The 24,525-nt window shown below is 42.4% G+C and overlaps 1 long non-coding RNA gene across 1 annotated transcript in view; it reads left to right on the top strand.

Moving 5' to 3' along the window:
• Positions 1–2,633: 2,633 nt before the first annotated feature.
• LOC122540739 overlaps positions 2,634–24,525 on the top strand; it is a 40,562-nt gene continuing 18,670 nt past the window's right edge. Inside the window, exon 1 of the long non-coding RNA XR_006309397.1 lies at positions 2,634–3,400. This is a non-coding gene — a long non-coding RNA (uncharacterized LOC122540739). The remainder of the gene's footprint in view (positions 3,401–24,525) is intronic.

The raw sequence follows: 24,525 nt of genomic DNA, 5'->3' as shown, positions 1-24,525 counted from the left end.
AAAGAGGTTTAAAACTTCCTGGCAGATTCAAGGTCACAGATGGATCATGCAGAACACAGATTGGGATTTGTGGATGCCACAGTTGTTAAGATATAGCATTGCCACAAAATTAAACATTAAAGTGCAGAAGTAACACACAATTACGGAGAAAATTTTACAGCAACCTCGTTTGGAAAATTTAACTGAGGCACGTATGGGAGAAATTGATCCCAATGATTGTGGATTCACAGAATTTTTTTTATGTCAATGGAAATCTCGTTGACTTTAACCATGATACCAAGACTGAGGTCACTATCCCATCATCCCAACTGACAGGTGAGATTATGTAGAGAGCATAGGTATGCTCCACGTTACACTGCAACTTCAGAGAATTGAAACTATTTACATAGTTTTCAATCTACACTTTTCAGTTTTGAGCTAGTATGTATGTTTGGACGTCGGCTTCAGAAAAAGTCAGGAGTCCTGTTAGTTCCAAAATGCCGACCAAACTAGAAACGAATCACGGTCACAAAGCAATGAAGGGGCAACCAGTAGCAGATTTCACTGGGCTTCCTAGACTCTTGGTGTTACCCGAAACGAGGAAAGAATCTGTTATATTACTCTCAGTGCAGAAAGAAATGTTTGAAAAGGCCATGAAGAAGCCAAGTGGGGGTTTAATCAAGTTCTATAAGAACAAAGAAGTAACCAAGAATGTGCTACCACTCCCCAGTGTCATGCTGAAATACCCAAAGAGAGCATTTCGAAATCAGGGACAATTATGACAGAATACAATGTATTCCAGCTTCTGGGCAATATCTTGGAAAGAATCCATCAGGGAAACGTGAGTATTGCCAGCTAGCACAGGGTTGATGTGATATCACTGGCAACAGCAAATGGGATTTAACAATTGGCAGAAACATCTCTGGATTGGAACGGGTTGAATCTTTTAGGGTCCCCTGTTCAGCGGCAACACCCTCATCCCTGACCATTGACTAGTGAACACCGTTGGTAAGCCTGGTCATGGGTAAATATAAGATAAAGCCTGGCATTGTGCCACACCGATGTTTGCAGTTCTGTTGACAAGCAGCACCTGGGCACAGATCTGTTGAATGCCCCTCTTGCAATAAGGTACCACAGGATAAATGGCATTGGTGGCACTTGTAATGGCTCAAGATTGAAGGAGGGAGGGAGAAAGAATCTTTTGAGGGATTGGATATCTCTCAAAAGATCCGATCCTACAAATTAGGGGCAGTATGGTGGCTCAGTGGTTAGCACTGCTGCCTCACAGTGTCAGGGACCTGGGTTCGATTCCAGCCTTGGGCAGCTGTCTGTGTGGAGTTTGCACATTCTCCCCGTGTTTGCGTGGGTTTCCTCCGGGTGCTCCGGTTTCCTCCCACAGTTCAAAGATGTGCACATTAGGTGAATTGGCCATGCTAAATTGCCCGTAGCGTTAGGTGCATTAGTCAGGGGGAATGGGTCTGGGTGGGTTACTCTTCGGAGGGTCAGTGTGGACTAGTTGGGCCGAAGGGAACTGTTTCCACACTGTAAGTAGTCTAATCTAATCTAAAATTAAATGCCCATGTGGACGATTAGAGACTTAGCAGCATGCCACTCACACTCAGCTAAAGAGTAACTAAATCAATGGCAGCAGTGGAACACAGATAATTCCTCTTGGTGATTCTTTTCAGTATCACCACGTATCTATCTTTTTAATTTTACATTCTCAGTGGCTCAGGTTATTGAACCCTCTCTTTAAATTCAAAGCTGCAGAGTATGCTGTTATGCTGAGGTACAATGCTGAACGATGACTCCCTCATTATTAGGAGACAATCTGAAATATTGTTTTTGAACAACAAAGGAATCATTTGTCTGAAGGGCTAGTTCAATAATTAACCACATCAAATATGAACGATGGGATCTGACAGTTTGCCATTGCTAATGAACTACGAAGAAAAGTGAGCTTTAAAGAGAAAGTGTCAGGTTATGAATGCGATGCTGCTTCCAGTAAACAGAAAAGCTGGCCTCAGGAGCCAATATTCCCAGGAAAATGAAGAAACATCCGTCTGTGTCTCATTTCAGAGAATGGAATTACCCTTGTGGCTTTGACCTTCTATAGGAATCTACAGGGAACTTATTGAGCGTGGAGTGTGCCCTTTGACCTGCCAGTTTTGTGGCTCCTGCAGTTGCAAGCAGTAATTCATCAATGTCAAACAGGCCTTAGGGATCATATTATTCCTTTTAGTGGTTCCTCCCTGTGTATTAATAAGAGATTAAGCTGAATACCTGGCTTCCTCGGGGCTTTTGTTTCTGAATGTGGTGCTGGGTATTATGGGGGAAATTCTCGTGAAAGATCCTTAATGGCCATGAAAGGGATTATGGGAATATTTTTGGCATGACATGTCGCAATGCGCTTGTGCCTGAGACTCGAGGGATATTTGTTGGATGACAGTCCCTTTGTACAAAGTGTGGTGGGAGACAAGTTCTTCAGTGAACAATATCGCAGCTCTTAAGTGTAAATGGCTTCTCCCTTGCCAGGGGTTTCACCTGGAATTCAGATCCTGCCAACGTTTCACACTCACCGAGTGAATCATTAGGGGATGTCATTCAGCAAAACTAAAATGAGCAGTCGTTCAGTCCCATTCCCAGTCCAGCCCTGTCCAATCTCTCACTTCAAATTTCGGCCGTTAGGGGGAGGAGTGGAGCTCATTGCTCTTTACAGAGTAAAGATTGGCATCCAAGTCTTAGCCAATGAGAATGGGAAAAGGCTGGACTTTTTTCAAGACTTGTAGCAAACATTTACTCAGCAAACAAAGTCTATTTAAACAGTCGCTATGAATTGGCATAAACAGAACCCACGACCAATGCTCCCAATAAAAACAGGGTTATTTTGTTACAGTGAAATGCAGAGATTGGAGGATAGTTACATAATGTAAATTATGTCTGTAAAATTATTCCTAGTTACATACAGCACCGTGATCTCCAGGCGTTAGTACAGAGGAGTTTGCTAGTCATCTTCGTTTCGGCCTGGATTTAATGCATGCCACGGTTTTCAGAGTGTATTCCATCTCCTCGACCAGCTGTCTATTTTCCACATCCAGATCCACTCTCGCTGTAGGCCCTGAAATGCCTGACTGTATATTCAAGGAAGATTGTGTGTTGGTCAACTGTTTGGAATAGATCAAATGTTATGTGGAAAATAAATGAGTGATCTTTCTTCAGCATTCTAGAAGGGAAGGATTTCAAGCACCTTTAATTCATCCAAGAAGATATATTCGTTTGAAAAAGAATAAACGCATTAAGGCCCCTCAGAGTCACGCCCCCTACAAACCTTGTCCTCCAGTACAGAACTGGCCAAGAATGGAATTGCCAATCAATGTGCAGCATTGCCCCTTTGATGATTGAAGTCATGCAAAGGTTATGGGTGAGTTTGATCCTCCAACTCTCCCATGCGTTAAGAACCATTTTGTTAATCTAGCAAGTAGTTAAGCAGGTCATTGCGGTTAATTGATTAAGGCTTTAGTTGATGGGGTAGATATAAAGGGGAACAGATGGGAGTGGTGTGTAGAAGGAGCTGTAAGATTGGGTAATTAATAAACTTCAAAAATAGGTGTCTTGGGTTTTATCCCATTGACGGGCTCGGGCTCGGGCTCGGGCTCGGACTCGGGCTCGGGCTCGGGCTCATCTTGATAAAAGAGGATGTTAACTTCAAGGTGAAGACGGAAGGTTGAGATACTTTGGCACACAATGGCTAAAGCCAAATGAACAGTTTTGAGGCTATATCTTCCCACAGGTGTTTTGTGAAGCTGAACCTTACAATTCAAGGAAAAAGGCAGTGAATGTGTGGATTACATCTTTAGCAAGAAAGTAGTGTGGTATGGTTTTGGTGATGCCTCTTCTTACTGAAAGATTAAGTGTAAAGTATTCTCAAAGTTAGATATTTATCAAGATGGTGGTGCACTGGTAATATCAGGCTAGTATTCTAGGGACATGGGTTCAAAATTCACCAAAGCAGATGGTAAAATTTCAATTTAAAACAAATCTGAAGTAATGATAATCATGTAAAGACAATCAATTGTCATAGAATGCATCTTCTTCCTCCAGGGAAAGAAACCTGTTAACATTGTCTGGTCTCTATATGACTCTGGACCCACAGCACCTGGGATGACTCTTAATAACCCCTTGAGCAACTTGGAATAAGCAATAAATGCTAATGACGCCCACATCCCCAGAAGCAATTCTTTTAAAATTTGGACTCTGAGGAAGGTTTGGAAATTGTATTAAAATTTCTAAGGATGATTTATTAAAAGCTGTTGAGTAAGGGTCAGACTTTGATTTAGAAAGCAGAATGGATATTCTATAGAAAAATATGAAATGAAATTTCACAGATTTGTATAAAAGTTGGAAAAATTCTAGTTGGAGATTTTAATTCAGTGTTTGCCTTTAAATTGGTGGACTGTGCACAGGTGCCAAACATGTTTAGACTCCTTATATTAACTGGAGTTTGACTATCAGAAAAAAATATGCTTTTGGAACAGATGTCATAAGCTTTATAAAAGTTCTGGGAGAATGTTCATTCCCACAGGCTTTCGGGGTTCAAATGGGGCATTCAGCAGTGACATAAAGATTGGAGGATTCAATGGTAGAGGCAATGAGAGACTGTCCAGACACAGGACAAAAACATCAATATGGAATGAGAGTCATAACTTAAAAGGAGTGACGATAGAGATGCCTCTGGCAAATAGAGCAGACAGCCAGAATTAGGGAATTAGAATAGAAGTATGAATCTCAGGAATACTGGGAATACAGTCAACAGGAATTTCAGATGTGACTCAAAGCACCATTCTGCATCAGAAATTCCCAAATGAGTAACAAGGTTTGTGAACGATGTACAATGTGAAGGTCTGGAAGGAGATGGTAGTGATACTGATCAGGCAGAAGAAATTGCATGAGTTTGAGAAGTTTTAATCCAGTAAACAAATGTTTTGGGCAACGACTCATTCCGTTCCATTGTGTTGGGCAGGGGATGTAAGTCAACAGTGTATGGAATAGATTGGTCAAAATGTTATCTAGATTCTTTCAAAAATATGGATCAAGGTCAAGTTAAGGAATATGAGAGTTCTATCCATTTCAGGTTGAGGAGGATAATCGGCTGAAACCATTACAAAAAGTGACAATTCCTGTAAAATAGATGGGATAATCAATTTCATCTGCACTGAAATAACCTCACTGTTGAGCAGGCCTTCTATTTCAAAGGCTTAAATGAAACTGGACATGGAACATGACAAAGCAATTGTTTCTGGGAGGTTGGTAGACTTACAATGATATCCGGATTGGACAAACTGTATTACATGAGCAAGATCTAACTTCTTTAGTCAAACTTTTGTGCAGCTGTTACTGATATCAGGAAATAGGAGTTTACAAAGAGAAATTAGGCCAATCATTAAGAGTTTACCCACTCATCTTTATAAATCCTACTAAAGGATGCAGGAGTAAGGGTCAATGAAAATATTAAACCTAAAGAAGATATCAATGATAAATGTGATCCATATTAGTATAGGACACAATGGCCTACATTGAGCTTCACTTTAATAATGTTATTGCAGTGCACTTATAGGAGAAGGAGAAAAATATTGTGTCTTACAATCTGTAATCATGACAACTAGATTCAGTCAGTGTACAGTAATATACAGTGAAGAGATAATTGTAATATTTTGAACAAGGTAGTGGAGAAATAGATTGGGAGGGGTCTTAGGGCACTGGTGCTATTTGTACCTGAAATTTTGGAAGAGAATTTGTCAGTGATGAACTTGGGGATATGTTTGAAAATATGAACTTCATGGCAATGAAAATTTGTGGCAGTGGAAAGTCCCTTTAGTTGTGGAGGGAGTGAGAGAAGTCACCCAGTAATAGATGAGACAGTTCCTAAAACCCTAGTGGACCATCAAAGATATAATTCAACATTTGCCCTGGTGTAGAGAGTTGATGTGAAGAATTCACTGCAAATGATGGGGATCAGGGATGGGGTGTGTCTGTGAGGGAGGATTGGTGCTTGTTACGGGGAAAGGAGAGCACATCTCAATTATTTTAAGGAGAAATCCAAAAATTTTGTCTGTAGTGAGTGATCACAGGCAGCTTGGGAATTAATTGCAGTTAACTAAAATTAGCTTCACCTTCTCTGACTGAGACATAAAAACATTAAAAAAAAAAGGAATTGACCAATCAGCCCTTCAAATCTGCTCTGTCATTCAATATGGTGATGGTTGATCATCTAACTCATTGCCCTGTTTCCACTTTCCCCCATATATTTTGTGATCCCATTAACCCTAAGAAATACAGGTCATTCTGCTATAACGCAACAGATGTGTTCCTCTGTCATTCAACGGAGTTTAATTCAGATAAATGTGAGGTTCTGTATTTTGGGAAAGCAAATCTTAGCAGGACTTATGCACTTATTGGTAAGGTTCAGGGGAGTGTTGCTGAATAGACACCTTGAGGTGCAACTTCATAGCTCCTTGAAAGTGGAGAAGCAGGTAGATAGGATAGTGAAGAAGGTGTTTCGTATGCATTTCTTTACTGGTCAGAGGACTGAGTATAGCAATTAGGAGGTCATGCTGCAGCTGTACAGGACATTGGTTGGGCCACTGTTGGAATGTTGTGTGCAGTTCTGGTCTCCTTCCTATCGGACAGATGTTGTGAAACTTGAAAGGGTTCAGAAAAGATTTACAAGGATATTGCCAGGGTTGGAGGATTTGAGCTGTAGGGAGATGCTGAACAGGCTGGGGCTGTTTTCCCTGGAGCATCGGAGGCTGAGGGTTGACCTTATAGAGGTTTATAAAATCATGAGGGGAATGGATAGGATAAATAGTATTTTCCATGGGGTGGAGGAGTCCAGAACATGAGGACATAGGTTTAGGGTGAGAGGGGAAAGATATAAAAGAGACCTAATGGGCAACTTTTTCACTCAGAGGGTGGAAAGTGTATAGAATGAGCTGCCAGAGGAAGTGGTGGCGGCTGGTACAATTGCAACATTTAAAAGGCATTTGGATGGGTATATGAATAGGGAGGATTTGGAGGGATATGGGCCAGGTGCTGGCAGGTGGGACTAGATTGGGTTGAGATATCTGGCCGGCATGGATGGGTTGGACCAAAGGGTCTGTCTCCGTGCTGTACATCTGTATGACTCTATGACTTTGAAACCTTGCGCTATAGAAAATCACGCTATGGGAAGCAGCTATAGAAAATCACATGTAAAAGATCACTAATAGAAAATCGCTATACATGTTCAGTAGAGAGTTTGCGTTATCCAAACATATCCAAAATATTAAACCTAAAGAAGAAATCACTGATAAATGTGATCTATATAAGTATAGGACACCATGGCCTACATTGAGCTTCACCGTAATAATGTTATTGCAGTGCACTTATAGGATAAGGAGAAAAATATTGTATCTTACAATTTGTAATCATGACAACGAGATTCAGTCAGTGTACAGTAATATACAGTGAAGAGATAATTGTAATATTTTGAACAAGGTGGTGGAGAAATAGATTGGGAGGGGTCTTAGGACACTGGTGCTATTTGTACCTGAAATTTGTGCCTAAACCTTGCGCCCTAGAAAATCACGCTGTGGGAAACAGCTATAGAAAATCAAGAGCAAAAGATCGCTAATAGAAAATCGCTATACAAGCTCAGTAGAGAGTTTGCATTATCCAAACAGAGTCCACAATCTATCAATCGCGTTAGAGCCAATTCATGCTGATGAAACGAGCGTTTTATCGAACTCGATCTTGGTCTGGTCTGTATGTGACTCTGAACCCACAGCACGGGGGATGAGTCTTAATGACCTGATGGGTAACTTGGAATAAGCAATAAATGCTGATGAAGCCCCACATCCCCTGAAAGAATGTTTTAAAAATTTGACTCTGAGGAAGGTTTGGAAATTCTATTAACATTTCTAAGGATGATTTATTAAGAGCTGTTGAGTAGTGGTCAGACTTTGATTGATTTAGAAAGCAGAATGGATATTCTATATGTAATGAAATTTTACAGATTTATATGTAAGATTGCAGCATTCTGCTCTGGCCTCAACCACGTTCCCCACTCTCTGGTTGAACAAAGTTAAAAATCACAAACACCAGTTTATGGGAAGTACAAGCTTTCAGAGCACTGCTCCTTCAACAAGGAGCTAGTGGGGCAGGATTATAGCGCACAGAATTTATAGTAAAAGATCAAAGTGTCATACAACTGAGGTGATGTATTGAACAAACCTAGATTGCTGTCAAGTCTTTAATCACTTAGAATGGAGGTGCAGGTTTCGATTCATTAATATGGAAATCTCATCTTTCAAGTCACAGCCCCAAGATAACCTAAGGTTTTATCAGTTTAAAAAAAAAGTGATCTCTCAGCTCTAATAATGTACTAAAGGTGTGAGATTAAAGTCTGTCTGCAACCCAACCTTGAGTTCTATTTCCAAAGTCGGAATGTATAAAATCTCACATTGACTGACTGCCTACGGTTTGTGGGCTTTTTGAACAAAATGGAATGTATCTGCAAATACAAATTCACCCCATAGACGTGTGTGTGTGTGTGGTGGGGGTGGAGGAGAAAGGGATTTACATATTAATGAATTGAAACCTGCAAGCCATTCGAAGTGATTAAAGACTTAACAGCAGTCTAGGGGTTTATTCAATACATCGCATCAGTTGTATGACACTTTGATCTTAAATTCTGAGTCCTGTGATCTTGCCCCACAAGCTACCTGATGAAGGAGCAGCGCTCTGAAAGCTAGTGCTTCCAAATAAACCTGTTGGACTATGACCTGGTGTTGTGTGATTTTTAACTTTGTCCACCCCAGTCCAACATCGGCTCCTCCACATCTCTGGGTGAAAGCATTTCTCCACACCTCAGTCCTAAATGGCCTACCCTGTATCCTTTGACTGTGATCCAAGGTTCTGGACTCTGGCACCACATCCCTCCTACATTTACCCTGTCTAATTCAGTCAGAATTTCGAGTTTGCTGCACCTAGGGAGAAGGGTGTTTATTAAGGTTGAGGATTCAGAGAAAACCCAGGAAGGCTTGTGACCTCATATAAATCGACCAGAAATAAGTTTTAATCTAGGGGCATGATTTGTTATAAAAAGGAAAGACAGAAAAAGTTGAAAGATCAGGATGAGGTTTCAGTTAGTGACAGAGGGATAGTAATTTTACAATCAAACAGGTAGGGTGCATTCCTCAGGTCATCTGACACAAATTACACATTTTTAGAATCTGAACAAGCTATAGAAAGTGATGAAACACTATGGACTTCATATACAGGATCTGATTCATGACAATATAAAGCATATGGACAAAACGATAGAGACACAGAATAACTGCTGAAAGTTAGGTCCAAAGTAGTCTCTACGTTGGAAGGGACCAGTGAATGTGACCACTATAGGAAGAGTGGGAGAAGCCACAGGAAAATGCTGACATTGGTTAAATGTTCAATGTAAAATCCGTGGATTGGCAAAATAAGGTAAAGATATGGAAGGCCACAAAGTTCAGTCCAAATTCTGTAAGTGGGCCGGGAACTGAACAATAGTCACGAAAAAGGTTGAGAATATGCCCAAGGAGTTCTTATCCGTGGAGACTGAGGTCTTGTAGTAATATTCAGAATGCAGCAAGAGAGTCGTGTTGAACACTGGGCTTCAGCTAGAGTATTGCATCCAGTTCTGGGCATCATATTTTAGGAAGGACCTGAAGGCATTTGTGCAGGAAAGGTAGATGTGAATGGTTCTAGGGATGAGGAATTTTCATTGAGGCTAATTTGGAGAAGTTTGCCTGGAGGAGCAGAGGTTGAGATGAGATCTGACTGAAGTCATGACTGGTCTGAAGAACGTAAATAGGGAGAAAATACTTCCATTCAAAAACAATTGAGAATGAAAATAAGGGGTAAGCCATTCAGGACTGAGATGTGGAAGAATTTCTTCAGAGACCTGTGAACCTGTGGAATTCTGTCTCACAGGAAGCTGTTGGGGACCAGTTCATTCAATATATTCAAGAGGGAGCTGGACATAGCCCTTGTGACTAAATGGATCAAGGGGTATGGAGAGAAAGCGGGAATGGGATACTGAGATTGCAGGATCAATCATGGTCATAATTAATGATGATGCAGGCTCCTGCTCCTATTTTCTATATTTCTAAGTTTTAATTAAAAGGCACCGATCTAAAGCAATTGGGAAAAGAGGATAGTTGGAGAAGGTTTTCATACAGTGAGTTGTTAAGATTTGGAGTGCACTGACGATGGAGGCAGGTTGAATCCAAGCATTCCATAGAACCAGAGAAATGATGCAACCAAGAAGGAGGCCATTTGCTCCATCTTGTCCATGCCAACATTCTAAAGGCAATTGGATGGCTTTTGAAAATGAACAATGAGTAAGGGAGAAGACAGAGTTGCAGGAATCGAGATGGTCATTTGGAACACCAGTGCAGATGCAGTGGGCTGAATAGCTTCCCTCAGTACGATAAGAATTCTGTGATTTGGGTGAAGGGCAGGAAAATGAATTGGAAGTGACCCTTGGCCATGGAGGGAACTGAATGACAGATGTGGCTTGAGTGGCTAAACCTTCTCCTTGTGTTTCCAGGCTCCTGTTTCGAGTTTGGTTCTGAAGAGTAAAAAAAATTGGAGCTTGGCTGCAAATGTGTTTGAATGAATTTGTCCAACAACGTGGACTTAATGTTTCCACCTCCTTCTTTGGGATGTTTTGCAGATCAATGTAACAGATGCTTCCTGTCTGTCCTTTCAATTATTGGGAATCTGTTTCTCTTTAAAGTTATTTTTAAAAAAAATTCTTTTCTTCCAGCTCACTCTTGCTGAGGGAATAGGCCCCACAGCAGTAGCAGGAACAATTGGACCATACGGCATTTTCAAATCTCAGGTTTTGGGCCTAGGTGGGCTGTTTGACCATGTCATCTGCACAGGCCAGTCCAATTCTTTTAAACAGGATACTCATACGTACTCATTTCTTAGAGAAGTCACTCAATCCTGGTTACTAAGAGGAATCCTGGCTGCTCCCTCTCAACTCATTCCAAGGCACTAAGGTCAAATTGTAATGGCCTAACTGTTCCATGAGCTGAGATCAGTTGATTCAGTGGTTAGCACAATTGCCTAAGTGTTAGGGGCCTGGGTTCAATTCTACCCTTTGATGTCTGTCTGTATGGAGTGTGCGCATTCTTCCCTTGTCTGTTTGGGTTTACTCCCTTGATCCAAAGATGTGCAGGTTAGTTGGGTTGGCCATGCTAAATTTCTCATAGCGTCCAGGGATATGCAGGCTGGGCCATGGGGAATGCAGAGTTAGGATAGGGTCTGGGTGTGATGCTCTTCAGAAGGCCAGTGCGGACCCAATGAACAATACAGCACAGGAACAGGAGCTTTCGCCCTCCAAGCCTGTGCTGACAAATTTTGCCCTTTCATAATAAAACTGTCTTCACTTTCAAGATCCGTACCCCTCTGTTTTCTTGTTATTCACGTATTTGTCCAGGTGCTTCATGATCCTGCTATTGTGTCTGCTTCCTCCACCTCCTCTGGCACTCCCCACTCTGTGTGTGAAAACCTTGCCTCGCACATCTCTTTTTAAACTTATTCCCTCACATCTTGAACCTGTGTCCTCTAGTAATTGACGCTGGGAAAAAAGCCTCATACTTTCCATTCTATCCATGCCATTCACAATCTTTTAAACTTCTATCAGGTCGTCCCTCAACCTCCTGTGTTCCGGTGCGAACAAACTCAGTCTATCCAACCTTCCTTCAGAGCTAAATTCCCCCATACCAGGCAACATCCCAGTAAACCTCTTCTGTACCCTACATCCTGGTAAACCTTTCAAACCCATGACTCTCGATGGGCCGCATGGCCAGCTTCCACACTGTAGGGATTGTACCAAATATTTTGATGCATATGAATCCTTGCACAAAGCTCAATTAAATGACCAGTTACCTTTTGTGGACAGATGCCTTCTGATCAACCACTGAGTTATAAACATAAATCATCGTACCCCATTGGGCTAAGATATTGTAAACTTATTTGTTCAAACATGCTCAATTCCAATGTAGGCATGGAGTTAATGGTTTGGGTCCAACATGACTTATCTTTGGAACTAAAGGGAGCGTGAAAATGATGGATTTTATGCTTTTGACAAAAGGTGGGAAGGGAAAGTTTGAGTAGAACAAGGTGCCCAGAACAAAAGGCAAAGAGAGTGCTACTGATAGTAGAGGAGGATATAGATGAAAAATAAGTATCAGCCATTAGTTGTGATTTGGAGATGCCGGTGTTGGACTGGGGTGTACAAAATTAAAAATCACGCAATTCCAGGTTTTGTCCAACAGATTTAATTGGAAGCACTAGTTTTCGGAGCGCTGCTCCTTCATCAGGTGGTTGTGGAGGACACAATTGTAAGGCACAGAATTTATAGCAAAAACAAAATTAAAAATCACGCAATTCCAGGTTATAGTCCAACAGATTTAATTGGAAGCACTAGTTTTCGGAGCGCTGCTCCTTCATCAGGTGGTTGTGGAGGACACAATTGTAAGGCACAGAATTTATAGCAAAAGTTTACTTTGTGATGTAACTGAAATTATACAGTGAAAATTATCTTGATTGTTTGTTAAGTCTCTCATCTGTTAGAAGGACCACGTTAGTTTCACTTCCTACATATGTAAATCGCAAAACTGTTTTAAAATGTTACATTCTCAGGTTAACTTTAACAATTGGTGTTTAGATCAGGGTGGTGCTGGAAAAGCACAGCAGGTCAGGCAGCATCCGAGGAGCAGGAAAATTGACGTTTCAGGCAAAAGCACTTCATCAGGAATATTCCTGTGCTTTTCCAGCACCACTCTGATCTAAACTCTGTCTTCCAGCATCTGCAGTGCTCAGTTTTGCGTAGTTGATTTTAACAATTGGTGTCAGCCAGATAATATGTTGAAGATGTTAGCCCCCTGTGTGCTACTGTCTATGCCTTAATGTTTAGACTGATTCTAATCTAAAAAATGAGTTAAGACAATCTTACATGGAATCATTAGTTGTTAATAGCAGAAAGTAGGTGAGAGCAAACCAATCACTAACGAGGGGAAATGAATGTAATAAAAATGGAGGAAAATGTGTATTCCTTAAATCAGGAAATGACTAAACCTGAAGTGATTCCCACTGTCACCAGGATCCAAAGGGCTTTGAAGCAATATCAATGTCGGGGAAAATTGGATTTGCTGTGGGCGTTTAACGCAACTCACCATCCCGTTATGTGAGTGTTAGGTCATAAACCACCAACACTCCATGGAATTGCAGTAAGACAACTTTACTCCGAAATGCAAACACTCATGTAGAAAGGGTCAATATCCTATTTGTCTTCTTAATTGCTAGCAGTATATACATGTTAACGTTCAATAGCTCAGGATCAAAGATGCTCAAATTCTTTTGAAGTTCAAAAGAGACCTACGGGGCAACTTTTTCACGCAGAGGGTAGTACATGTATGGAATTAGCTGTCAGAGGAAGTGGTGGAGGCTGGTACAATTGCAACATTTAAGTGGCGTTTGGATGGGTATATGAATAGGAAAGGTTTGGAAGGATATGGGCTGGGTGCTGGCAGGTGGGACTAGATTGAGTTGGTTGGCATGGATGGGTTGGACCGAAGGGTCTGTTTCCGTGCTGTACATCTCTATGACTCTATGGCCCTATGACTTCCCAGCATCTCACCATTAAATTATAGTCTGTATTTTGTTTTTTTTTCCATCAACATAGATTACCTCTCATTTCTTAGATTGGATTCTTTCTGTCAGTTCTTTTCCCCCCTCACATAGTGGCTGTACAGGACTTTAGTTAGGCCACTTTTGGAATACTGCATTCAATTCTGATCTCCCTGCTATAGGAAGGATACTGTGAAACTTGAAAGGGTTCAGAACAGATTTACAAGGATGCTGCCGGAGTAGGAAGGTTTGAGCTGTAGGGAGAGGCTGAAGAAGATGAGGATGTTTTCCTTGGTGTATCCGAGGCTGAGGGGTGACCTAATAAAGGTTTATAAAATCATGAGGGGTATGGATAGGAGAATAGCTAAAGTCCTTTTCCCAGGGTGGGGGAGTCCTAACCTAGATGACATGGGTTTAAAGTCAGAGGGGGAACATTTAAAAGGGACCTGAGCGACAACTTTTTCACACAGAGGGTGGTGCGTGTATGGAATGAGCTGCCAAAAATAACCCGAACCTAATCATGATTATTATACTCAACACTTCTGACCAAGCTGTTGGTTACTTGTTCCAGCATCTCATTTCATTATTTGACGCAGTGTCATACCTTCTCCAATAATCACTCCTTTGGGATGTGTTGCGACATTAAAGGTGTCGAACAGGGTGGGAGGATAAAGCAAGGGATTGACATTCGGTAATGATGCTTGTTTGAAGAGCTGGTGTGGGCACAATGGGCCAAATGGCCTCATTCTTCATCTTAACAATTCTGTGACTGTGCAATATGGACACAAGTAGCTGTTGTTAACAGGCATGGAGTGAGGACTGTAGGAGGGGAATAGGAACATCCGCTGGGAGGTGTAGCTGGGAGATAGCTTCCAGAACTTGGTGTCTGCTTCCAGCATTTCATGTTTTCATTCCGATCCCTCTCTGATCTGCTTCCCACATCCTCTCACTGCCTCCCTTTATTCTTCTGCACTTTCACTTCCTACTAGTTTACCAGTCAGACAGGGAACAGGACTGCTGCTTGCAATGTCACACTGGAGCAGTAAGGGGTGCCTCTCTGTGAAATGCAGTGGCATGCCTCAGGAAGAGGGTAAATGACCCGGAGCCACACACAACACATACTGTGCCAGTTGGTGCCAATGCAGTAGTTGAGCAAACCATTACTCATTATCACCAGTGTCACCATTGGTGTGATGCCACCTGATATAAGCTGATAGTGCAGGCAATCCTTATATCAGCCACAGACAGAGAGAAGAGTGGAAGATGCTGGCACAAGCTAAATGCAGGTGTCCTTGTAGGAGTTGGCACTTGTGGTGGGACCGCATTGAGGAAGTGAGTGGCAGTACAGAGAATACCGTAATGTCACAGTCACTGGTTACTGCAATCACTATTTTGGCTGTCACTAGATATAGAGTATGTGATTGCCACTGGATAAAGAGGACACTGTGTGTGACTGTCGCTGGATAAAGATAACGCTGGGTGTGACTGTCACTGGATAAAGAGGACACTGTGTGTGACTGCCACTGGATAAAGAGGATACTGGGTGTGACTGCCACTGGATAAAGAGGACACTGGATAAAGAGGACACTGTGTGTGACTGCCACTGGATAAAGAGGACACCGTATCTGACTGCCACTGGATGCACACGTGGAGAGGTGATGATAGAATTTTAAAGAGCTGGAATATTCCAGCAGAAACAAGGGTTCGGAGTGAGCACTGGTTCCTAATGGTGTGAATGTATCACATGGGATGTGTGTGATTCCCTTCTGTTTGACCGCACAGCTGGGGAAGAGGCCCCCAGCTACCAGCCCATCGCTGTGTGTTTCTCCATTGTAAACTCACATCTGTTTTTATACAAACTCATTAAACTTCAAATCACCCTCTCTAAACAGATCGCAGAGGGCCAGGGCCTAGCGAGATAATGATTATCTTAACCCTGAGGCTGATGTAAATATAACTCAGAGAAATTCAAAAGCCTGTTATTCAAAATATTGAAACTAGACAAATTGGATAATTGATCTACTTCCCAATGCTGAGACGTTTATTTAGAAAGGTTTAAACTCATTTACTTTGGCAGTGTATTATAATGATGGGTGTTGAGTGGGTGTGCTTCACTGACTTATCAGTAAACAGCAGTTTTCTGAGCAGGATGTGAACCAGGCACATCCAATCCTTCAGTGTTTCTCCACTTCTTACAACAACAGTAAGGGCTTTGTGGTAGTGTCTGTCCCTCTGAACTTCAGAAGTTCAAGTCCCCCCTACTCCAGAGCTGTGTCACTGCCGACAGTGTGATTATAAATATCTCCGTCAATAATTCTTGAACCAGAAACAGAGGGCTGAATTTCACGTTCAGCAAGATGACCACACACCCGATAAATAATCAATCACCTCCATTAATGAAACTGTAAAGTTGGGTATCCAGGGTACATGAGGCACATGTTTTTGACAGTCAGCAGAGAGAATGATGGGGAAGAGGCTCTGCCCATTTATTATTGCCTCTGTCCCATCCAAAGTTGAATTTCAAACACAATGACACCACCTAAGATAGAATAGAATCCCTACAGTGTGGAAGCAGGCCATTCAGCCTATCGAGTCCACACCAGCCCTCCAAACAGCATCCCACTCAGACCCACACCCACACCCACACCCCCTACCCTATCCCTGTAACCCTGCATTTCCCATGGCTAACCCACCTATCCCTGGACACCTTGGGCAATTTAGCATGGCCACTCCACCTAACATGCACATCTTTGGACTGTGGGAGGAAACTGGAGCACCAGGATGAAATCCACGCAGACGCAGGGAGAATGTGCAAACTGCACACAGACAGTCACCCAAGGGCAAAATCAAACCCGAAACCCTGATGCTGTGAGGCAGCAATGCTAACCACTGTGCCACCTTCACACCCGTACCCTTCAAAAAGGACATCCTTCTGGGAGCTGGGAACAGTCTTTCCCTTCAGTTTTCCTCCCACATGTACTCCTACACCCCTGTCCCCACTCACTGGGTATTTGAAGACTTCAGCCTCAAATGTTTCTCTTTCCTGCACTTCCTCAGATTGTCCCTGTCGACTCTGAGGTTGAGAGACAGCTGCATAAGTGCCTCCTCGTAAAAAGGCCCCACTAATAGAATAATTTAAACACAAGGTCTAATTAAACCAAAATAAACTTACAGTTTGAAATCATAATATTATTATGCTTGTCTATCAGAAACTGCAGTCCCTACAGTATGCACTGTTTATTTAAGGTCTCAAATATTATTGTTTATTGCGGAATAATTGAATGCAAAAGTATAGATGTTAGATTTTAGTTGCACAGGGTGTTGGTAAGATGACAACAATATCATAAAAGCAGAGAACCATGGATGCTGGAAAGCTGAAACACAAACAAAAAGTGCTGAAAACAAACGCAGCAAGTCTGGCAACATCTGCTGAAAGAGAGAAACAGAGTTAATGTTTCGAGTCCTTCATTAGAATTGCAAATAGCTGCAAAGGAATGGTATTTATGTTAAAACACGGTGTGTTAAAGTGGCAGGCAGCTGGGGGATCAGGGTCGTTTTTACAAACAGAGTGTAGGTATTCCACAAAGCTGTCGGCTAGTCTATGTTTTGTCTTCCCAGTGTAGAGGAGACATTAGGCAGCAAAGACATTAGGCTGGATTGAACAAAGTGCAGGTGAAGTGCTGCTTCACCTGGAAGCTATGTCTGAGGCCTTGGATAGTGGGGAGGGAGGAAGGAAATGGACAGGTTTTTCACCTTCTGCAATTACGTGGGACTGTGCCGAGGAGCATAGGAAGATGTTGTGAATGGAGGAGGAGTGGACCAAGAGAGAATGGTCCCAATGGAAGGCTGTCAAGAGAGGGTTGTTGGTAAGACTACATTTGGAGTACTGTGTTTAGTATTGGTTTCCTTATTTAACACCAATTGTAACTGCATTGAATGCAGTTCAGAAGGCTTGCTAGACTAATAGCTAGAGTGGGCAGACTGGTCTATAGTCCTGCTCCAAAAGTGTTTGTTTTGTGTGTGTATCCTCAGACACTGTGTGCTGCCTCTCCATGGCACTTGAGACCATGAAAGATTCCCCACTGCCTTCCCCTGCCACCATCCTGGCCATATGGGGAGTTCATTCGACTTGAGCCAGGAACAGCAACAATGACCAATGGTAACCAACAGAACTAATCTCTACTGAAACTCGAGATTAATCCCTGCTTGAGCAAATCCCACAGCCATCCCCCAGCGTTACTGACCCTCAGGACAACCACCCTGTGTTACTAACCCTCAGGACCATCCCTCAATATTACTGACCCTCTGGACTATCCCTCAGTGTTATTGACCCTCAGCATCATTTTCCAATATTGCTGACTCTCAGCACCATCCCCCAGGGTTACTGACTCTCAGGACTATCCCTCAATATTACTGACCCTCAGTACCATCCCCCAGTGTTACTGACTCTCAGGACTATCCCTCAATATTACTGACCCTCAGTACCAGCCCCCAGTGTTACTGACACACTGGCATGTCATGGTGTTAAACGTACAGCCACCCAGTACTGATAAATATTTCCCTTCCATCTCAAGGGAATGGATAATCTCAGTGTAAACTGTGAAATCTAAAACTATTAAGGTCTCGAAATGAATACAAAATGAAGGAATTAAGTAGATGTTGAAATAAAAGCTGTTTAATGTAGTGTGGCAATGAGTATTGAGCTGTGATGGAATTCAGCAACTTGAATGCAAAGACGTGAAGCAAAATTTTAGGTCATTTCTATTATTAATGAACTCAATACATTCAGCAAGTGGAAATGAGTGCTGATTATATCTCCTATATTGTCACAAACACTGCTGTTATATTACAGTGCAGACACTGAGAACGCGTTGGAGGTAGCTTTGATTCTTATATCTGTATGTACCAGATAATGGCTGAAGGGGTTTGACAAGGGGAGCCAAGGTTGAAGATAATGATTCACAATGCAGTATATTTTCAGATACAGCAGAAATTCTCAGTGATCCGCATCATCAGAAACAGAGAAAACTTCCCGTCTGATGGTGGACTGTTTATCTCGTAAATGGAAGGATGTTGACAGCATATCCCATCAAAGTGGCATTAACATTTTAGATCTGAGTTTGCTGCAGGACCCATTACTCTTCGGCAGAGTGTTGAACCAGAGCGAACAGGCAGGGATGTTTTTAATTTCAATCAAGTGTGAACGCTCAGCTCTTGGGACAGGCTGTGATAGATGCCTTGTGTAATGTTATTCTTAACAATTACATGGGATTTGAAGAAAAGATAAACCCGAGAGCTGTGATTTGTGTTTGTTATTGAAGCTGTAAATCGTTACGAGGAACAACACTGAAAGAGAATTATTTCTTTAATGTTTTATAGGTGAGAAATACAGGCAAAGCCAGAGTCTTTAACTGGCAGCCAAGAACATACTCTGCAAGAAAGGTGGTCCATTTATATGGTGCGGTGTCATCCCCATCTCACTACTAGCAGTGAAACGAGAGATTGACTGAGAGCCCTTTGAAATAGTTAAGATGTGCCTATCCTCAAATGAAACTTTCAGACAATTACACAGGACTTAGATTCATAACCTAAGGATCTGCTCGGAATGATTAGGAACAGGAATGAATCCTTGCTGTATCAGATTGCCAGATGGAAAACTAAGACAAATAAGTCCCAACTTTGCAGCCCAATGTCCTGTGAATGTTTTGGAGAAATGCATTTGATGTGGAGCTGCCGGTGTTGGACTGGGGTGGACAAGGTCAGAAGTCAGGTGACACCAGGTTTTAGGGCATGAAGAAGGGGTAGCGTTTCGAAAGCTTGTGATTTCAAATAAACCTGTTGGACTATAACCTGATGTTGTCTGACTAGAAGTGAATTTGTATATGCTTTACTGGCTGGCCTGCTGTACACAGCTCTGCTTTAAGCAGTTTCACCTCAATTTGTGACAGTCATTAAATACATCATTTGAAACATGGTGTCAGGAATTATATGGATTTTCATAACTGTATTGGAGCCAACGACTGCAAAAAAGAGGCAAGGAAGAATTAAAACTGTAGTCCTTTTACTGCTTGTGTTAGAATGACCATAAATACACTCCCTGCTGTTGTGGAAACGAAAGGAGAGAAGGCAGAATTCAATCGTTTTCACTTTCAGTGGCAAAACCATGAAATAACTGCAGAATAACAATAAAGACTAAGTAAATCAAGGGTAGGAATCCTGTTGTCAGTGCCAGAGAAAGAGAGCTAGAAATTATGTTGCAGCCTAGCTCTCATTTGGGAGCAGAGAACCCAGGAAGAGAGATTAATTTAATCTCTCTCCGATTGTTATTTATGAAGGTCAGAAGTCAAATGATACCAGGTTATAGTCCAACAGGTTAATTTGTAAATCACATGCTGTTGGAGTGTTGCCCTTTTATCAGGTGAAGTTGCCACTTCACCCGATGAAGGAGCAGTGCTCCAAAAGCTTGTGATTTCAAATAACCCATTGGATTATAACCTGGCGTTGTGTGACTTCTGACCTTGCCCACTCTAGCCCAACACCGGCATAAATGTTATTTATGAACATTATGTGTTCAGCATCAGACTCAGGGGAGTGGGAGACTATTGATCAACGTGTTGAGAGCTGAAGCCTGACAGGTTTGGCAACTCAAAGATAATTTCACCCTCGACAGGAGTGTCTTAGACATAACAGATCCTGCCCAAGATTGTGTCTATCTCCCATGCTTTTCCAGCAACACACTCTCGACGCTAATCTCCAGCAGCTGTCGTCCTCACTTTCGCCGCCCTGCCCAAGGTTATGTCAAGCAAGAGAGGAGAAACCTACTCTCAAGAAACCAACGACATGAGTCGGAACTCTGAAGTTGTCAGTCAACAGAACAGACACGACTTTGCATTTTGCTGAGAGACATTCCAGGCCAAAATAAAACAATGTATTGGAAAAGGGAAGGAATAGATCCAGAAGAATTAGCAGAAAGTTCAAGTCCAAACAGTAGGATGCAAATATTGTACAGAAGAAAAGAGCAGATGTCCATCATGGGGAAACTATTGTTCCAACTGAAACAAGCTGGAAACTCTTTACATACAATCATTGAGCTATAAAGAAGCAAAGTAATCCTACAACTGATGGAGATATGCCAGTCAATGATTCTGATAAATTTACTTTGTAATATTCAACATTGGGACTGTTAGAACAATGACCAGGAAGGGACAATGTCAAGTAAACGTGAATTGTCAGGTTGAGCTTCACAGACTCCTATGAAATGCCTGAAGGCGATGAGCCAGGAGTGCAGTCCTTGAAGGTCAGCTTGAGGCTGAACGCTTGAACAATATTCATCCCAACAGACAAACTAAGAAAAGAGACCAATGCAATGGGAAGAATGAAGATTTGGAGTCCCAGACAGTAGACATTAAGGAAAATCCACTTATTGCAACTGAAGCAGCCTAGATCTTGGCTGGAAATCCTACACATGTCAAAAGAAATTTGCAACATCTCACAGGGCACTAAGCCATTGATTACAAAGATATTTTTACAGATATCAGATGTCTTCTTTGTGAATATGATCTTAAGTAGATGAGAGTATGAGACCAACACAACGTGTACTATGGAAAATTCCAGCTGACTTCAAGGTCAAACTAAAAGACAAGAAAGAGGAGATGAAAAGAAAGGAGTAATCAAGAAAGTGGCTTGCCCTTCAGGCTGAATTTGTAGCATGGTAGCAGTGGAAAGTCTAGAAAACTGTGAGTTTGTATAGACCTATAACATCATAATTAAACTTTGAAGACATCTTACTACCTCTACTATAGCATGCAATCAATGATCTTCCCAGAGTGGAACTGTACCCAGATGATTGTGGAGACACAATGAAAGATGGAATCTAATGTGACTGCTAGAGAGAGCTTAGTAGTTGAACATGAAGCTGAACAAGTAAATGATATCATTAAGATACCTGAAGTCATTTACATTTTTCATGCACTGATAGCAAAAGGACTTCTTAGAGGAGGTGATGACCTAGTAGCATTGTTGCTGGACCAGTAATCCAGAGATCAAGTAACGTACTGGGAATCTGAGTTCAAATCTCACCATGGCAGATAATGGAATTTGAGTTGAATACAAACCTGGAATTAGAAGCCCAAAGCATGTTACCTTGTCTGCAGAGCTATCATATGGGTATGACATTCAAGCAAGGGAATCAGATGTATATATGCTGTTGAGAGTAGTACTCTCTGTGAAGAAAGCTGAAAATAGGATGTGAAATCTAGAAACAGCAGGTTGATAGTCATCGAACTAATAGACACATTAAATCCAAAAGGCAAATGTTTTGTTCAAAACAAACAAACAAACTATAAAACAGGATGTGACTTTCGAGGTGCTGCCAGAGGTAGTATTAAAAGGATGGGATGAAAAGGATATGATTTGAATGGCTCTTAACAAGCACCTGGTAACAAAGGAGAGCTTTTAGCCAAATGGCATTGCATTTACTGACCGCTCCCCCCCCCCGCAACTATCAACATCCTGGGGCTGACCACTGACCAGAAACTGAACGAGACTAGCCATCTAAATACTGTGGCGACAAGAGCATATCAGTGACTGGGAAATCTGCAGTGGGTAACTCACCACCTGATTCCCCATTAAACCTGTCCACCAGCTACAAGGGACAAGTCAGGAATGTATGGAAATCCTCTCCTCTTGCCTGGATGTGTGTTGCTCCAACAACACTAGAAGCTTGACCATCATCCAGAATAAAGCTGCCTGCTTGATTGGTGCCCAAACTAAAACCTTCAACATTCACTCCCTCCACCAACAAAGCACAGTAGCAGCAGCAAGATGCCCTGCAGAACTTCATCAAAGATCGTTTGACAGCACCTTCCAATCCCACGACCACTTCCATCTCGAAGGACAAGGGCACCAGATACATGGGAACACCACCACTAGCAAGTTCCTCTCTAAGCCATTCAGAATCATGACTTGAAAATATATCACGTTCATTCAGTGTCACTGGGTCAAAGTTCTGGAACCTTCCCTAACAGCACTGTAGGCATACCTACACCATATGGACAGCAGCGGTTCAAGAAGTCAGTTCACCACCACCTTCTCAAGGGGCAATTAGAAATGGGGCATTAAATGTTGGCACAGCCAGTGGGAACTATATCCTGTGAACGAATAAAAAGGAATGGTCATACAGAATCAGTTCACTGATAAGGCTCTGAACTATGTGCAGCTGTGTTATGGATTAATCACTGAGCATTCTGCAATAATCTACAATGTTGAATAATGCTTCCCATTTGGGGCTATGTTTACTCAGAAATATGTATTTAATGTTGTAATTCGACAAGAAAGGATCAGTCAGAGGAATTTCTTCAAAGGAACACATTAGGAACGGAATCTTTCCAGCAAACAGCTGCTGTAGCGGCTGCGGAAATGGTGCAGGTTTACCTCCCTTTTCAAACGATCCCGTCCCAATCTCTGAAACTGCCATTGTCTCAGAGTTTGTCCATTTGTAACTTGCCTCCATTCAGTGAATTCCAGCCCTTTTATGTTTTCTTTTGACATAATTTTCATAATCTTCTGTAGCTTTTCAGTCTGTGTGACCGCTTTTCAGGATTAATCCCACGGCAGGACAGTGGGACAGGGATGGGGGTGCTGGGAGAAGTGTTGGGGGCTAGTTTGGTGGCGAGCAGAGTGTGAGAATAGCATCCCATGTGACACCACATTCGGGAATTTCCCCACAGATCTCCAGTGGGACGTGTTTGCAATGAGGTTCCTTCTCTGTAGCCATCTAACTTTGACTAGGATTGCTTTGTCTCCTGCATTTCCAAGGATTTGCACTTGCTTACATGTGACTCCATGCCTGTAACAAGGTGACGGACTCTTAACTTGCCCTTTGAAATGGTTTAGCTGGACAGCTCTTTCCTGAGGTGGTGCCCAGAGCGGGAACTCCTTTTTGTCATTGTTGCTGTGTCCAGAGTGAAGATTCCTTGAGGACCAGAACACCTTGCAGAGACCCTACAGAAACCCTGGAGATGTGTTTGAAGACTCCTTATAGAGAAGATGAACTCTCAAAATCCCTGCAATGTGGAAACAGGCCCTTTGGCCCAATAAGTCCACACCGACCCTCCGAAGAGTGGCCAACCCAGACCCATTCCCCTACATTATATTGATCCCTGATTTCTGCACCGCATCTACACATCCCTGAATACTATGGGCAATTTAGCATGGCCAATTCACCTTTGGATTGTGGAAGGATAGTATAGCACCTGGACGAAACCCACGCAGACGTGGGGAGAGTGTGCAAACTCCACACAGCCTGAGGCTGGAACCGGACCCGGATTCCTCGTGCTGTGAGGCAAGCAGTGCTAACCACTCAGCCATCATGCTGCCCTGTATCTATCTATGTAAATTATTTTTATATTTTCTTATAACTCAAAATGGCATCAAACTGTGGCAACAAAACACTTCTCACTGTATCTTCCTGGATATATGTGGCAATAAAATCATTCATTCATTCAGCTGAACTGTTACAAAGATGGATAAACCTTAAGGAATGTCCTGAACTCCCGTTCAAGAAGTGGGTGGCATGGTGGCACAGTGGTTAGCACTGTTGCCTCCCAGCGCCAAGGTCCTGGGTTCAATTCCCACCTCAGGCAACCGTCTGTGTGGAGTTTGCACATTCTCCCCGTGTCTGTGTGGGTTTCCTCCCACAGTCCAAAAATGTGCAGGTTAGGTGAATTGGCCTGGCTAAATTGCCCGTAGTGTTAGGTGTAGGGGAATGGGTCTGCTCTTCAAAGGGTCGGTGTGGACTTGTTGGGCCGAGCGGCCTGTTTCCACACTGTA

Source organism: Chiloscyllium plagiosum, chromosome 35 (assembly GCF_004010195.1).
Source record: "Chiloscyllium plagiosum isolate BGI_BamShark_2017 chromosome 35, ASM401019v2, whole genome shotgun sequence".
In the NCBI taxonomy this organism is placed as follows: Eukaryota; Metazoa; Chordata; class Chondrichthyes; order Orectolobiformes; family Hemiscylliidae; genus Chiloscyllium; species Chiloscyllium plagiosum.
Note: the sequence above shows the minus strand (reverse complement) of the source record. Positions and strands in the feature narration are given on the sequence as shown.